This window comes from Natrix helvetica (genome assembly GCF_964273705.1).
Source record: "Natrix helvetica genome assembly, chromosome: 1".
Lineage (NCBI taxonomy): Eukaryota > Metazoa > Chordata > Lepidosauria > Squamata > Natricidae > Natrix > Natrix helvetica.
The window spans coordinates 340,056,110-340,074,533 of record NC_138548.1 but is presented as its reverse complement, the minus strand read 5'-3'; the positions used below and the strand labels follow the sequence as shown (position 1 = coordinate 340,074,533).

The 18,424-nt window shown below is 39.8% G+C and overlaps 1 protein-coding gene across 1 annotated transcript in view; it reads left to right on the top strand.

Moving 5' to 3' along the window:
- The window catches only part of PRKAR2A (protein kinase cAMP-dependent type II regulatory subunit alpha), a 72,209-nt gene that overhangs the window by 16,262 nt on the left and 37,523 nt on the right, over window positions 1-18,424 (top strand). The gene's annotated exons all lie outside the window — the stretch shown is intronic.

Here is an 18,424-nt window from a genome sequence, read left to right as displayed (position 1 = left end):
AGATTTGTGGTAATACAATAAACTTCACAAAACATGAATGTTTGAAGCAAAAATCATTTGCAATTCACAAGCTTGTACATTTTTGAAACTCTAGTAATGTTATGCAAAGGTTTTATACAAAGTCTTGTAAAGAAGTGAATCTGTCGAATCGCCTCATCAAATTTTGTAACTTCTTAGTACGGTGTTTCATTAAGAACTAATTGAAATAAACCTAAATTGTTACTTTACAAAATAAATTAATATTGAAATTATAGTCCAGTTTTAATATGGACTTATTTTTAATATAACAGAATTAAATCAATCTGTTGTCCATGCTTTTACTATTTATATACTGAATTTTAATCACTAAGTTTTAAATAATACTAACCTTGAAATGTGTTAAACTCTCCTTTGAGTTGAATTTGATGCCTGGTGACTGCATGAAGCTATCAACAATATGGAAGTAATTTGCCATTGCTGCCTTCTGAAATGGTTTTTTTTAACATCCCAGTCTAATCTTTAGCCCTATGACTTGGATCCAAGCCTATTTATGACTTTATTCAATATTATCTATTGAAATTAATATTATGAAATTGTTACTTTTTATCAGATTTTAAATAAATTCCTCAAATCTGGTCATTCTACATTGTGATTTCAGTGTTTTCTAATCCCTAGCAATATTTTGAAGAAAAGAATACTTCTTTAAAAAAAAACTACCTGGAAGTGATTTTTACTGTGCATCACTATAACTGGAGCCCTTAAAACTATCTTAGTTAAGTACCCAATTATATCGAAACTGGAGGAGAAGACAGGTAGAATAGAGGGCATAGGTAATTGCTTTGAAAGATCGAAGGAAGAGCCATCACAAGGCAGTGGTCAGGCAAGCAAATTTGAGTCTGTAGCAGACAAATCCCCCCCTCAATTCACAAGAAGAAGTAGTGAGGGAGGGGGAAGCCCATTCATATTTATAGGATATTTTTACTCTAGAGGTTACAATAAAAGTAGTCCTGGATTATGTGGCATTGGTCTAGCTTGTTGGGCTAGCATGTAATTATTGAAAGGCTAGCTTTAGTAGAATACCAGATGTTGCTAGAATTGATCCATTAGCCAGAGGCACACAAACTGAGTAATAACTCTATGGTGGGGGTATGGGGTTGCAAGCAAATCAGGGTTAGTGGTGGGCTTACACAAAGAAATGATAGATGACAGAAATGGCTAAAGGGGGTGTACCTGAGGAGCCTGATCTAGGCAAGTCCCAAGCACAACATTATGTTGCAAGTTGAGAGCAAAAGAAGTCATCTACTTGATAGGAAGAATCAGGATTCAATCAATTATATAAAATAGATGACTTGTGCTATTGATTCTTCTCCTGTCTGTGACTCTGTCTATACAGGTAGTCTTGATTTATAACCACAATTGAGCCCAAAATTTACGTTGCTAAGTGAAACATTTGTTAAGTGAGTTTTGTTCCATTTTACGACTTTTCTTGCCACATTTATTAAGTGAATCACTGCAGTTGTTAAATTAATAACACTGTTGTTAAGTAAATCTGGCTTTCCCATTGACTTTACTTGCAAAAAGGTCACAAAAGGGGATTATATGACCTTGAAATACTGCAACCGTCATAAATATGAACCAGTTGTCAAGCATCTCAATATAAATCACACGACCATGGGAATGCTGCAGTGGCACTAAGTCTGAAAAATGGTTGTAAGTCACTTTTTTCAGTGCCGTTGTAACTTCAAGTGGTCATAAAATGAACTGTTGTAAGTTGAGGCCTGCCTGTATACAGTTGTTGAGTTATCTGGAACTTTAGACTGGAAAGACCGTTCTTGGAGCGTCTTAAACATTATATTTGTCTCGCTGGACACTTCTGAAAGTTAATTTTTGTGCCTATTGGCTATGCAGCAAGCCTTGAGGTTTGTCATATGTTCTGGGTTATCGTGAATTAATATTTGAATTCTCTATCAGAAGGGGACTGTGGGCATTTAACTGGTAATGCAAAGCAACATGATTGGAGGAGCTCCAGATATGCAAGTGTCCTGGAAAGAGTTGGGTGCTTTCTGTGGTGCTGTGTGAAGAGCATGGCCTAATCCATCATCCCTAGCACGATCTTTCTCCACTGTAGTGGCAAGAAAGAGAGGCTAAGGTCAAGTAGTTCTTTTTAGGTAGACTCAATGAAGTTTGGCCGGTAGTGAAGATTTTGAACCTGGTATACTTCTCTTAATTATTGATTTGGGAGCTTCAAAGTAAGGGTGTAGTTGGCAGGATTCTGGTCCTCACTTCTGTATTATTTATAACCTAGGATAAAAGTCCAGTTACTCTTTTCCTTCTGCTCTGTCTGGACAAGCCAGCTATCCAAGAGAAACCTGTTTAGAAGAAGAACAGGTTTTGACAAAGCCCTGAAGATCTGGATCCCTGCTAAATTGTATACTGGGCTCCACTTTGCTTAGGCAAGCCGACACTGATTCTGTTTTGTGCATGCAAGTCATCAACTTATTCTAATCCATTCACAAGAGTGTGAGGAATACAGTCGTAAAATGCTAGATTGCCCTATTTCATAGTCTCTGCTGCTATTTACTAATTAACCTACAGAAAGTTGGTCAAGGAAATTGCTTTTACATTTTTAAAAATGTGTTTCAAAGAATTGCTTAGCAAATTAGAAAAGCAGCTAATGCTTTTCTAACAGTTTTTCACAGTTCTGAACAGAACTGAACTTATTGAAGAAAGTGCAGTGTAGATTCATTTCAACACAGGACATGATAAAGAACAAAATAATATTTTTCTGACAATTATTTTTAGGCTTTCTAATGATTGTGCAGAGTACACACTTTTTGCATTTGGCAACACATCTGAAAAGTTCAGAATTATGAGAGTAGAAATAGTTTATTAACACACATTGTTGCTGCACCTGGTAACCTCAGGGCTAAACAGCATAGCACCCCTATCATTAATGTGTTGTACATGTAATATACTGTATACAATTTAAAAAATCTTCTTACGAACCTCTTCTTGGATGTCTATTGCCTTCTGCATTGTTTTCAGGCGCTGCCTATTCTGTGTTTGGAAAATCTGTAAAAGACTATTGTGAGTCTTTTAATTGGGAATTGATCAAAGTATTGAGTTACTTTTCTTGTATTTATTTTTTATGTCTTTTTTAAAATATGTGCTACATATATATGTTGATGAATGAAGAATCATAAATGAGATTAATTCCTCAGGGTGACATCATCATATTTCACTGCATGAACTACTGTCCCTAGATTGTTAATGTGGCAAGTTAAAAGTATATAGGATTACTGTTTGTGGGGAAAAGAATGAGAGAGCAGGAAGCTTCTGCATGAATGAATCTCTCTCTTGGGGCTCCAGGGTCTCAATTTATGATCTCCAGCTGCCACAAAGCAGCAGTCCAATATGATGCTTAATCTCAGAATGGGAACAGATTCTGTCACCCACATACTTCCTCATTCTTTAACTTCTAGTCAGTAGCAGCAGGGATTGAATGTGTGTGCTCACTGTTTTGTTGGCTGATGTCTTCTCAAAGTATGGTTTGGAGAAATGACAAAAACAAATAAGCCAATTGAGAAACATAGAAACACTTGGAACAATATGTTCCAGGCTACGGATAAAATTCTGTAGCATGTGATTTAAACTAAATACAGTACTTGAAATGCACCCTCTCTTTTATCCTGTAATAGAAAAACTTCATATCTGTGGGACAGTTAATGCTGTACGAGTAGAAATTAAATTGTTCACCAGAGTTAATTAATTCTATTTCTGTCTTAGTAACAATGGAAAGCATTGTCTTATATTGCAGCAAGGGTAATAGAGTTCTGCGGAGGCAGGTTAAATGTCTTTCATGGCAGGTAGGGAAAGATAAATTTTTAATATTTGCATATTCAAAATATATCCGTGTAAAGATAATAGGTAGCCTATGTATTGTGGGTAAGCTAGAAATGTATTTATCTAATATACTGTTTAAAAAAGGTGAACAGCGATTGTACTTTATATATGGTTGCATTTAATAGGGTCATTCCCCAATTACAAGATGATTATTTTTTGCAACTTCACTCTGCTCTGTGGGTAAACCTGACCTAATTAGCATTTAAATTGAGGAAAGCTCAGCTGGCTTTCTGCAAGAGGAGGAATTGACTTTCTAGATAGAAGGCATTAAGCATGTGTACCCAACCCTGTTCTTGGAGTGGATATGCATACATACATGTGATTGGTTATATCTTTTGCAAGCATTTCCAAATGGGGTTTGGATAGTTGAAAAAAATAGCAGCTTGATCAAACAGATCAGGCTCACCACAAGCCTTTCATGCTTCAGGCAGCCTTTCATCATTTAAAATGCTTGTTGGTGGATGATATGTTGTGCAGAGAAGATAGATTTATTACTGTTTTATATGTGATCATCAACAGAATTGTTTTTGCTTTATAATGAATTTTGCTCCAGTGTGAGCTTGTATCTTGATCTGTTTGACAAACAAACTTTACATGTCTTGTTCATAACACTGTCAGATATTTTTTTAGGATAAGGCTAGTGTCATAGCAGTAAGAACAGTGCAGTATTATTTCTTCTTCTTTCTGCTATACTTTGAAATTTTCAGGAATTTGTCCTCTGTCTCTCTAATTTCTTCCTGCTATGTAACAAGACTTCAGCTGACAAGCAAATGATTTTCAATAATTTAAATATTGTTTGCCTTATAATTGATAGATTTTAGTTTTTATCATTTTCTAAAGAAATTCAGATTAAAAAGATCTTTTTCATTTGAGCTTTTTAAACTGTGAGTGTATTTTTCAGTGTTGGTTTAAAAAGTCATAATATAAAGCAGCTAAAATATTTTCCTGATTGTAGCATTGCCTTGCTTTTAAGAAAATATTTCCACTTCACCAATTATATTGAATACATTTGTTGCCTTTGTTATCTCAGGTATATGTAATTTATATAAGTAAGTTGCCATTTAATTCTAATTTTTGTTATAGGAATCTTTGTGTGTGGGGTGGGTGGGTGGGGAGGATTTCAGTTTGTGTACACTGCATGTGTATAAGGATAATAGTTGTATTTTAGCACCCTGCCTGTAAAGACAGGCTTGTGTGAATCTGGTCTTATATAATGCAGGAAATGCCTATTAAAAAGAAATAGAGAACAACTGCAAAGTAACATTTTCTTGAAAACAACTAAGAAAACTTGGTAAGCTTCACTAAAACTTTGTTTTCAAAGAATGAGTGGAAAAAGTAGTCAGCTAATTTCTGAATATCCAAGTCAAACCTGGGTTAAGAAACTTTCTCCTTGTATCAAAACTCTCTTCGTATGATAGAATGCTCCATTAAAAATATGTTCATTAGTCATTTTTAAAGGAAACATAAATAAACAAAGAAATTGAACAATAAGAAAGAAAAATACAAAAGAATAAGTAAGGGATTTACAAACGTCACAGAAGTTGTATAGTTTTCCAGGATATTGTTGTTTAATTGTGAATTAGTCAATATATTTATTAAATTTATGTAACCACTCATCTCGTCTAAAGCAACTCTGTCTGGTGCATAATAAATAATATAAAAGCCAATATAAAAATTCTGTTTCAGGCCTATGTAGTAGCTAATGGCAAACACTTCCGAAAATCCTTGCCAGTTTGAAATTAACAGAGTTGGAAGGGTCTTTTAATCTAACCTCCTGCTCAATTGGACAAAAAATGATGCATAAGCAAAAATATTCACTTTATAAGATATTCTGGTTAAATCTTTAATTCATGTAATGAATAAGGCTTAGGGACATGAAAAACTTACTTCATCATAGAAAGAAGACTTTAGTCTCATTTATAAAGAAGGAAAAGATTTGCCCAAAGTCAGAGACCTATTTCTTTACTAAATGCAAAATGTACGCTTTTCCTGGTAGTACTCAAAAGAAAAGAAACATTTTTTTAATTGAAATAATATGCCCTGTTGAGGCTGAATTTGTTCTGAAAAGATACATGAGCATTGGATATATTTTGGAGGTTATTAAAAAAGTGGTCATGATCTTTTTTGGTGGAGATTATATTTTTTACAATTTAGCATGATCTTTTATGCTTATTATTGCAAATAAAAGATGAACTGTGGCTTTTAATTTTTTTGATATGAATACACCAACTCTGTGCTTCTATGATTCTCCAGCTGATGGCGCAGGAGGATCCATTAGTGGGTTGTTATGTTTTTATCTGTCCAGAAACTGAGTCATAATTGAAGCCATGCCTCCAGTCCTCTCTTGCTTGGCTCCAGTTCCAACTCAGTCTTTGCCTGATAGAGATGGAACACCTTTAGCTCATTAAAAATCTTTAAATAATTTGATTCTAATGGTCCCCTTAACATTTCTAAATTCAAACTAAAATATATCGATTATTATCTAAACTCTCCTGCTTTCAGGATTGAGTGTCACTTAAGATCATCGGATATTGGGACTTATGAATATTCATAAGCAAGAACCATGATAAACCGCTTAGAGGGCTGTAAAGCATTGTGAAGCAGTATATAAGTCTAAGTGCTGTTGCTATAATAATAAATAATTTTATATCACAACAATGTACTATACTGAAAGGCAAAAAACAAAGTTTACTCCTTCTCCCTGTTTTTATTTTTATTGGCGCTTCATTTGACAATGAAACTGTTTCAAGAAAATAAACTTCCAGGAGTTAAATGAGCAACTCAAAGCTTAAACAAGTAATAAACTACATATGGTTCAATAAAAGATCAAGGATTAAATTCAAGATTTTACAAGATTCAAAAATTTATTGCAGAATGGATTATATCTTTTTTTTAAATAACCTGGCCTTGGAGCTCATTACAAACAGAAGCAATTTATAGGAGATTATGTATCACAAAGTATTGTAATAGATGCTTGGTATAAATACAGAAAAGAATAATCCCAAATGTTTCACTCTTGCTTTATTTTAAAAGAGTTGTTTTTACAAAGAGAAAAGCATAAAGAAATGTACTCCATACACTGGAGTTGGGTGGGATGGGATATTATTGGGAGGGATGAGTACAGAACACTAGGAGTATACTGTATGCCAAGAGTTTATTCCCAGCAGGGTTACTCAATGCCTGAAGGTCATCCCAGCTGCCCAGATAAAACAAACAGGAACCTATATTGGGAAACAGCAATATAGGAAGATGCTAGAGGCAGACGATCATTTTAGGATATCAATTCATACTGTGCGGGAAAAGACCATGAAAAGCTACTCCTGTATTTCCAAGCAAACCCCACATTGATAGAAAACTTTAAATAATTAATAAAATGGTGCCAAATGATAGTTGACATTCGAACTACCACCGACCTCCGTTCCTTCCGGCAAAAGTTAAAGACTCACCTATTTCAATCAGCTGGCCTGGCACTTTCTTAGTTCTACCTCCCGGGGATTTATTCATTTTAATTGGGTTTGGGGTTTTAAAAAGTTTTAATACACTATATACTATATTTAATATTTATTATTCTATGTACAGTCTTGCAACCTCCTCCACCTACGTATTTAATTATTTAACTGTTTTGTATGTATTTTATAACGTATTTTAGTGACTGTACACCGCCCCGAGTCCCTTTCGGGAGAGGGGGCGGTCTATAAATATGAATAATAAATAAATAATAAAATAAATAAATAGTTTATCAGCATGCTACTGAGGAAAAAGTGACAATTGTTTTGTTTTAGAGTTCTAATGGTATTGATGTTTATGGCTAGATTAAAGCCTTCAGAATACCTAGTTGCCAATGTTGCCATACAGGAAAAGAAAACCCAAAGTTACAGAGAGAAAATTTACAGTAAGAACATGGAACATAAGAAGCGTAAACAGAGGAAAAGGTCAACCCTGTGAAAGATGAAATGAAATGAAATGACTATACATTGACATCCTTGGTATCAGCGGCTTGAGATAGACTGGATTTTGAACACTTTTAGTTGGTAGATCACACTGTTTGCTACTCAGGACATGCTGTGGCTGGTAAAAGAACACAAAAAGATATTATATAGCAATTTCCATTGCAACATATCCAAAGTGCTCCTAACTTCGTTTCTGGGAGAGGGAAACAAATTTTATGAGGAGTTTTTACTAGCAACTAAGGACCAAAGGTAACTCTTGTAGTTTGAAAGTTTGTTTTGCTGCTTGTAAAACTTGTATATTTCTGGTACCAAAATAGTGCAAGCATGATTGTATATTTTTCTTATGTATATCTTATTTTATTTTATTGCATATGTTATAGTTTTAACCTCTATATTGTAGATATAATTTAGTAAGTTTTATTTAGTCTGGGTCATTGACTTGTAGTGAAGAATTTAAGCAAATATTTGAACTCAGGTCATGAAAAACTAAGGATAGGATAGCTTTTAGGAAGGGTATAGCAATAACAGTGTTTGGCTACAATGCAATCAATTGCCAAATAATACCAGTTAGACCTTGTAGATAACACTTTAATATGGCAGTCATCCAAGTTTCTGCTTCAGTCACTTGATACAGAAGAAGTTGATGAGTTTTATGATCAAGTTCAATAAGTAATTGACAGAACATGAAGCAAAACATGTTGCTTCTGATTAGAGACTGGAATGTTCAAATTGGAAATATTGAGGAAAATGTAGATATGTCATATGACATATAACTGTTCACGTGCAAGTTCCAAGGTAATCTTTAAAAAAAAAGGCAAATTCTTTTCACAATATGTTGAGCATATTCTCACCATTTTCAAGAAAAAACATTGGGAATCACTTTGAATGAGTTCCTGAACCTCATTGATAAGAGAACCAAAAGAACTGTAGAATAAATTTAAATAACAATTTAAGGATGAATTTGAAGAGTCTGCCAAAGATGAAAAAAAATAGATGAATACAATATGGATGTCAGAACAAAAAACAGTGGAAATTGTCGAGGAGAGAAATCAAACTCAAAAAAGATTTTTAAAATCTCAATAAGGAGTTAAATGAAGAATTTCAGAGAGTTGTTCAAAGAGACAAGAGGCAGTATTATAATATCTGTAAAGTCATTGAAGATGAAAACAGATGTAGAAAAACATGGAAGGTCTTCTAAAAGATCTCTGAACTCGGAAGATCTCCAACTTAGAGCCATCTGCTGAAGGTTACCAATGAACAGATACTAAGCAATTCAAAGAAAATGAAACAGATGGAAGGAACATACTAAAACATTATAAAATAGAGTTGTCAACAGCCAAGATATTTAGAAGATATTTCCTACTTTCAAGGACCTGTAGTATTAGAAGATGAAGTTAGATCAGCCCTCAGGGGAGTTGGAAAAATACAGAAATTGATGCAATATCCACAGAAATATGGTAAGCACAGAAGAAGAATCGCTAAAGGTTCTAACCAAGCTATGCTAGCAAATCTATAGTAGGCCATAGATTAGAATAGGTCATTCTCCATAGTGGGGGGAGTAACATCCAGTCTGGTTGTCTTTATCCGCTCATTGATTGAACTGAGTTGAGCGGCGACCGCGGCTTTGAAATCAAACTCTGTTAGGCACAGCAGAGACTGAAATTTCGCCCAGGAAGATTTTTCGCCCAGGAAAACACAATCTGACGATTTAAATCAGCGGAGAAAGCGTGCAGCAGCTCTAAGAAGCCCAAGCCGCTTAGCCTCATACATTGTAGAGCATGCTGCTGTTGTCAATTGATTTTGGCACAAATCGCCATTTTGAGCCGCTCTGAAGCTGCAAATCAAAATGGTGACCATCAGTAACAACTTGGATGTTGAGAGGGGGAGGGTCCTCGCGAATGTGGCCACTAGCCCCAAGGTGAGGGTGTGTGTGTAAGGCCAGCAAAAAACCTAAGCATGTCTCCAATTCTCAGGGCAAAAAAGCCAAGCCCACTTCCAAGTTTGAGTGCCAAAAACATAAGGCACTAGAGTGCATCTATAAAAAGGCCAGCAGCAAGAAGGCTTCTTCTGCCTCAGCCCCTGATAAGAGGCTTTCTCTGGGGCAACTGTCAAGACCTTCTTCGCCTGGAAGAGTGACAGGGGGAGCCCTCTCTCAATTTAAGAATTCCCATTGACACCTTGGGCCTTTGGGGCTCTAACCAGGGATGGCAGTCACCCCCACCCAGCACCAGCTGGGCCTTGCCTGACCATTGAAGTAGTTGACCAATCCATTCCCCCTACATCTGCAGGGGTGCGCCATGATCAAATGCCCACCATGTGTGTTCCTAACTTTCAGGACATGATGTTCAAAGACTTCCAGCAGTGTATGGCAGCTGCTTTTCAGCAACCTCAGATTCAATCTCATGAGGGGCCAATCCCTAGAGCTCCAGAGGTAGTGGACATCCTGGAGGAGAACCCTCCAAACTCTCCTGCTCAATCACAGGATCAGGACTCAGATTCGGAGGAGGGCAAAATTAGAAAGGAAAATCTCTCTGAAGATGAAGGCATGTCTCCCTCCAAACCCACCTTTTCTGGCCTGTTTCAGCTATCTTTGTTCAAGTCCTTGTTATTCAAGGCAAAGGCCTCTGCAAAATTCGGAGACAAATCATTAGAGTCATTAGTGCAACCTCAGGGAATATCTGCTGAGACTATCTTTGCAGAACAAGCCATCGAGGCTGACACGATGCCACTCCTAAGATCTTCCTTGACCTGGTCAAGTGACAGTGGGCATCCCCCACTTCGGGCCCTATGCCCACTTCAAATGACAAGACATTCTTCAATGTGGACAAAGACATGGCCCAGGTGCTATCGCAACCTACTATTGATGCGCCAGTGACCGCCTTGCATACTTCTGCAAATTTCCCTTCGGCACTGGAGGATGCCTTAAAACCTAAGGACAAAAAGGCGGACCTTACTCTACAGAGGGGTCATCAGGCGGCGGCCTGGGCAGTGATAGCGGCCACGACCGCTTCCTTCTTTAACCAATCTTCTTTGCTCTGGTTACAGGATCTCCAACAACGAATCCCGATAGCAGACGTCAGGTCCCACCAGGACATCAACAAGTTGGTGGCAGCCATCCAATTCTCCTCAGATGCCACTTTGGCCGCAGCCAGGTTTGCCTCTAGGGCAGTGATGGCGAACCTTTTTTGGCTCGCGTGCCACAAGTGGGGGGGTGCAGGGGGATCGTGTGCGGGCGTGCCGCACCCATAATGCAACGCGCGACCCCCCCAGTGCGCATGCGCACACAACGCACGACCCCCCCATTTTTACATGCTTTTTTCGCCCTCCCCAGGCTCCAGAGGCTTTATAGGAGCCTGGGGAGGGCGAAAAAGAGCCTCCCCCGCCCCCTCCGGAGGCTTCCCTGAAGCCTTCGGAGTGCTTAAAACCACCCTCCAAGCAAACCGGAAGTGACTTCCGGGTTGCTCGGAGGGTCATTTTAAGCGCCCCGAAGGCGTCAGGGAAGCCTCCGGACGGTCCCTGAAGCCTTCGGAACGCTTAAAACGACCCTCCGAGCAACCCGGAATTGACTTCCGGTTTGCTCAGAGGGTGGTTTTAAGCATTCCGAAGGCTTCAGGGAAGCCTCCGGACGGTCCCTGAAGCCTCCGGGGGGGGGCGGGGGAGGCTCTTTTCGCCCTCCCCAGGCTCCTATAAAGCCTCTGGAGCCTGGGGAAGGCGAAAAATAGCTTTTAAAAAGGTGAACTCAGCTGGCCAGCGTGTGCATGCACTCTGGCCAGCTGACAGGGCAGTGCCTCACGTGCCCTGACAAATGGCTCCGTGTGCCACAAGTGGCACGCGTCCCATAGGTTCGCCATCACTGCTCTAGGGCGATTTTATGTTCGGTAGCATCTCACAGATTGTTATGGCTACAGCAGTGGCAGGCGGACGTACGACATAAATGGCATCTGGCATCAGCACCCATTGCTGGGGCGGGATCTCTTTTCGGGACTGCTCTTGATCCCTTCTTGGTAGAAAACAAAGGTTTTGCTTCCCACCGTACCAAGAAAGGGCAATTTCCAGCCTGCATCATATCCCCGGTGGTCTACCTTTCGTGCTCAAGATTACGGGTCCTCCTTTTGGGGTCAGAATTATGGGTCTTCCTTTCAGGGTGCCGAGTTTGGGTACCCAGGATTCAGACAGTATCAGGGGGGTTACGTCCCTGGGCAAAAATACCAGCCAGATCAACAGCAGAAGAGTAGACAGCAGAAGTGCCCCTTTCAAGGGGGCGGAGGAGGAGGCGCCAGGTGCTCCTACCGTAGAAACTAGGTCTAGGCCCAGCTCCCCACCCATCGGGGGATGCTTGGCTTATTTTGCCGATCGTTGGGATTTATCTTCTTCAGATGCGTGGGTTCAATCCACTATTGGATCAGGGCTCTCCCTTGAATTTCTCTCCAGCCCCCCAAGGTTTTTCCGGACTTGTCCAGTCTCAAATAACCCAACCCGGAGGCAGCTTATGCAAGAAGCCATTCAACATCTATTGGATATTAGGGTTATCCAGCCTGTGCCTCCAGATCCACCAGGTCAGGGTTATTATTCCATTCTTTTCGTGATCCCAAAAGCCTCGGGTGGCTGGAGAGCTATTCTCAACCTCAAGCGACTAAACCATTTTGTGCGCTATCGGAAATTTAAAATACATTCGCTGCATTCCATCCTTGGGGGTATAAGGCAGAAGGATTTCCTCACTTCTATATATCTTGTTTAGGCCTACCTGCACATACCCATAGCACCTGATCACAGGCTGTATCTTAGGTTTTGTTATCTAGGGCACCACTTTCAGTACAGGGCATTACCATTTGGATTGTCATCTGCACCTAGGGTGTTTACAAAGGTACTGGAGGCACTGGCAGCGTACCTGAGACAGGTACCTATACGGCTCCAGTGCTATTTAGATGACATATTGTTACAATCCGCCTCTGTCAAGGGTGCTAGGAGAGATCTGGACATTACCATGTAATGGGAGGTCACAAACACTGACTCAACATCCTATGGTCAGGCGGTTTCTAAAGGGGGCTTCTAACTTTAGGCCACCCACGGTACATAGGTACCCTTCTTGGGATTTACACAAGGTGCTGGACGCTCTTACAGGTGCCCCCTTTGAACCGCTACAGATGGTGTGTCTCAGATTTCTTACGCTCAAGATGGCCTTTTTGGTGGCCATCACCTCCGCCAGGAGGATATCTGAACTCAGGCATTGTCTACCAGGGATGATTTATGTATTTTCCATCATAACAGAGTGATTTTGAGGCTGGATCCCTCCTTCATACCCAAGGTATGCTCTTGTTTTCATCAGTCTCAGGAATTGGTCCTGCCTAATTTCTGTCTGAATCCTTCTCACCCTTTAGAGAAGAAATGGCACACCTTGGACATGAGGAGGGCTCTGAGAATTTATCTCAAGAGAACATTGTCGACTAGAAAGTCTGAAGCATTATTTGTTTCCTTCCAGCCGGGATCCCTGGGGAACAAGGTGACATCTACCACCATAGGCAGATGGTTGCATGCCTGTATTGCAGCTGTGTATCAGGTTCAGGGGGTCCGTATACCAGGGACAATTATAGCCCACTCTACATGGAGTGCGGCTACTTCGGCAGCCTGGGCTACGCAAGCTTCTTTGAATGAGATTTGTAGGGCTTCTATGTGGGCATCGCCTTCACCTTTCATAAAAAACTATAAATTAGACTCTTTTGTTTCTGCTGACGCTGCCTTTGGGCGCAGGGCATAGACTCTCCCAGGGGACGCTGTGGCTTTGGTACGTCCCAGCCTGGATGCTACTCCCCCCACTATAGAGAAAGGGCATTGGTCCTTACCTGATGCACCTATTCTCATAGTGGGGGAGTACCATCCAGCCCCTCCCTGAATTTGACATGTATTACTTGACTGTTCAATTACTGGTATTACTTGTTTTTGGAGGATAAAAATGATATTAGAGCTATGAACACTTGTCTGGAGAAGATGACACATAAAGTCTGATAGAAGTCCTTCGCCGGAAACTGGGTCTGCCTAGCAACAGGGGCGTGGCTTAATAGTCTTGTCAGACTCAGTCCAATCAATGAGCAGATGAAGTCAACCCAGCCTGGATGCTACTCCCCCACTATGAGAATAGGTGTATCAGTTAAGGACCAACACCCTTTCTATATAACAGTATCAAACAGAGAAAACCTAACTAGAGTGTGCAAAGGATCTTATAATATCTTAAATTCACACATTAGCAAAATAAGGCCTAGAGTGATCTGACATTCTTTAGAACATTAGATAAGGCTACAGAAATGTTATTGTTGAAAGAGGAGGAGCCGATGTCGCGATGAGACGACATGCAATCTAAATGCTCTGAGATCGCAGTCAATACTTTTGCCGCTGGGTGGTCCAAACGGACCTAAACTGTCCCGCAGAGATGATGAACAGGAAGAATATGTCTTGCTTATCTCAGGGACATCGCAAAGTCCCTGATTGATCCAAGAGAAGTTCTTTAAGCTGGTGACAAAAATCCAGCCTTTAGGCTGATGAAGTTGGGGTGGCTCCAAAACGGAAGGAACAGAAAGAGAAAGTGTTTCCAGCTGGTGAGGAATTTTTACTGTTTTAAAAGAGACTACCTATAAAAAACTTAAAATTAATTTAAATTGGAGAACAGAAGAATTAAGCGGCGGAATTAAATTTGGAATGGTTTTGGACAATGGGTTATCTTACTTTTTAAACGCTATCTTCACGGATTGAATTTATGCAAGCCTTTTAAAACAAATGGATAGTTTTCTTCTATTTTTTTTTCTTTTACTATTCTTTGTAACCTATGGACTAAAATTCTCCTCTTTCATTACTGTGGGTGTTTTTCTAACTCATTCAAGAATCAGACCTTCGTAGCTCTCAAACTGTCTTCGTAGTATGGTTCTTTCCCTCAGTACCATTCACTTCCTTTACTAGCCAAGTCACAATTACTTGTTCTTAGGAAATCCTCTTTAGCGCTCTATTATCTTTTTTTTAAATTTGATATTATTAGTCACCATGCTTAATACATGGGTAGGATCGCCAAAAAACCAGGAGAAAGCAAAAAGACTTTTTCCCCCTGCCCAGTCTTTCATTAGAAGCAAATGTGTTTGCCTGCAAATATTCTAGGTAATTAGGAAGCTTCTGACTGCCTATTTGCATCTTGCAAGCAGATAAAATGCAACCTTGAGAGAGAGAGAGAGAAACAACGCAACACCAGCACTGATGGCTATACCAAAGTTGGTAAGGTCTTTTAGAAAATCATTTTGAGCACAAATAACTCCAAAGCCCCAGGTAATGCCCGTTGTCCAGTGGCAAAGAATAGACCCAACTGTTTCACTGAATGCGAAGGGCCAAAATGCCATGTGCAACATGGTTGCTATGGACATAATGAATTCAAATTACTATGTACAAAGAGATCTTGGCAATGGATGGGCAAGTCCCTAGCATACTTGTCCAATTATTTAAACTAGTTGAGACACCCTTCTGGGTATGCAGCTTTTTCTCAACCCAAAGTCTCTCCTAATTGTAACTGCAATAATTTCAAACACTTTTGCTGGGGATTGTGAGAATCATAAGTTTGCATTTACCTTTTATCAAAAGTTGATCTTTTTTATTCTTGCTGAAAGCTATGTTACTGTATTCTCCATCTTTATTGCTTGTTTCTCCTCGTCTCTGCTGTCTCCTTGCCCCTTCATTTCCCCCTGCAGTTTTACTTCTATCACTTTCAGGTGAAGTTTACATTTCTGTCTTAGCAGCGTGTGAAATCAATCAGCTCCTCTCCTTACTTGAGATTGCTGCAGGAATGTAATTACTAGTAACATTTAAAATGGTATATGAATATCTTTGATGCTTTGTAAGCTGTTAAACTGAGATTCTTGAAGGTCCACTAAAGGAATAATATAGATACAGCAACATTCACAGGTATTGTCAACCTCAGTATTATACTAATCACAGTATTGAAAAGGGAATATGGACAGTATTCCTAAGGATATACTTATTGTTGTTGTTAGGATACTTTCTGTTCATAGTTAACATTTCAGATAAAAAATGGAACTTATTATAATAAGGTTTGTTTTTTTTAATTATGAATGTTTAATATCTCAGTTAGTTTTAATTGATTTCGTTCGCCTTAGGAACTGACCACATTCGATCTCCTCATTTATTCCTGTCTGCCCCCATTTTCTGCCTCAGAATGACTTTATTTCAGTAATTCATATATTCAGGTTTAAAAATAGTCAAGGGGAACAGAGTATTCTTCAGGCTGCATGCATCTGAAAATAGATTTAATTGTGGCAGTACATGTTTTAACTTCCTGGAGGTGAGGGAAACTAGTTTTGAATAGTGAATTAATAAAAAAATAGTTTCTGACAGAAAATGGAAAAGGTAACTAGAGCATTGAAAAGTAACCTTTTCATGTTTTATTCAATTCAACATGGATTCATTCAAATATATGGTGCAATTAACATTACGAAATACTGTTTACCGTTTGGGCTTCTTTCACTAAAAATAATGCTTTAAAAATCCTGAAAAGAATAAATCAGATGAATGGGGAAATTGTTTTATGAGGAAAGGTTGAATTTACAAAAAGGAGCATAAAATGATATGACTTCATTGAAATTTAAACAACATGGAAAATGTGAACATTGTTTTCTCCATTTTTCATGCTGGAATTAGTTGTTAAATGGTTACAGACTCCTTTAGTGTGTGATTGAGATTTTGAGATATTGATTGACAACAGCAGTATTGCAAAGTAGAGGTACCACTATGCCAGTGATGGCGAACCTATGGCACGCGTGCCACAGGTGGCACGCGGAGCCATTTGTCAGGGCACGCGAGGCGCTGCCCTGTCGGCTGGCCAGCTGAGTTCACCGTTTTTAAAAGCCATTTTTTGCCCTCCCCAGGCTCCAGAGGCTTTATAGGAGGCTGGGGAGGGCGAAAAGAGCCTCCCCCGCCCCCCCGGAGGCCCTCCGGAGGCTTCAGGGACCGTCCGGAGGCTTCCCTGAAGCCTTCAGAACACTTAAAATGACCCTCCGGTTTGCTTGGAGGGTCGTTTTGAGCGCTCCGAAGGTGTCAGGGAAGCCTCCGGACAGTCCCTGAAGCCTCCAGAGGGCCTCCAGAGGGCCTCCGGCGGGGCGGGGGAGGCTCTTTTCGCCCTCCCCAGCCTCCTATAAAGCCTCTGGAGCCTGAGAGAGGGTGAAAAAAGCATGTAAAAATGTGGGGTCGCGCCTGTTGTGCGCACATGCGCACTGGGGGGTCGCGCATTGCATTATGGGTGTGGCACGCCCGCACATGACCCCCCTGCGCTCCCCCCACTTGTGGCACGCGAGCCAAAAAAGGTTCGCCATCGCTGCACTATGCTAAGAACCTGATTCTGCATTACTGTCTTTATTTGGTTACAATTTTCTGCACTAGTTAAGACGCTTTCTTTTGGCGTCTTTTGTTTCAATTCTGGGTGGTATCCTCCATTAATTTCAGAAAAGAAATTAAGGTTTAAATAGTCCCTTAGCAATCATCGCACTGCAAGTGGCTTCTTAAGATATTATTGATGGACTCTTGTCAGTTGTTACAAAGATACACCACAGGCTCTGTTTCATAGGTAGTGCTTTGAAGCTAGACTCATTAAATCTTCCACCCCATATAGTGACAACTGCTGTTTTAAAGCAATATATCTCACCTTTGCACTCTTGGTTATATGTCCCAAACTGAATACATAAGAATAGTTTTTTAAAGAGTCAAAGTGTTTTTATTTTAAACCAGAATGCCTTCCGTTTTGTATAGTATTGCTATAATCAAAATCATTTTTCATTATGAAGGCCAAGGTTATGCCTATGAATATATTTACCACATTGTATGCACTTCTGTAGCAATGATAAGATGACCTTCCATTTCAGAAAGATATGTGATGAGTCAGTTGGCTTTCAAATATATAGGACTGAACTGAGTTTATATTTTGACTAGCAATAAGTATTATTATATTAGCTTGCCAGGTTCTAAATGTCATGGTAACCTAAGGAAAGACTTTTTGTTGTGGAGAAATAAACAGCCGTTAAGTGTTATTTTATGTACTTCGCAGAATTAGATCCATGGATTATTTATTTTTATTCTTGAATTTTATATCCTGCTTTTTTCCAGGATCTCAAAGCGGTATATATAGGGCTCCTATCTCAAGACCTGTTCAAATATGGTGCTTAAATGAACTTTATGATGTTCATATTTTCAGTTTTGGGTAGTACAGGTAGTACTTGCTTAATGACTGGTCACTTAGCGGCCATTCAAAGTTACCTATGGTGGGGTGATGTGGGGGAGAGGTCTGCGGGGACCTAGTCTGGGGAGGAAAGCAGGCCTAAGGGCCGTGAGGATCCCCAAGGAGCGGATAATGGAGCAGGGAGTCTCAGCGGGTAAGAGAACCCTTGCGGGGCCTGGGGCAAGGGGGCCGCGCCTGCACTAGACCTCCCAGAAATTTCCCCACCCCATGGCACCCTGTGCTCTGCTTAATGACCTGCACATTCATTTAATAATTGTTTCAGGGAGAGCAGTGGATTGGGGTTGTTATGTGAGGCCATCTTGTTTAATAACCA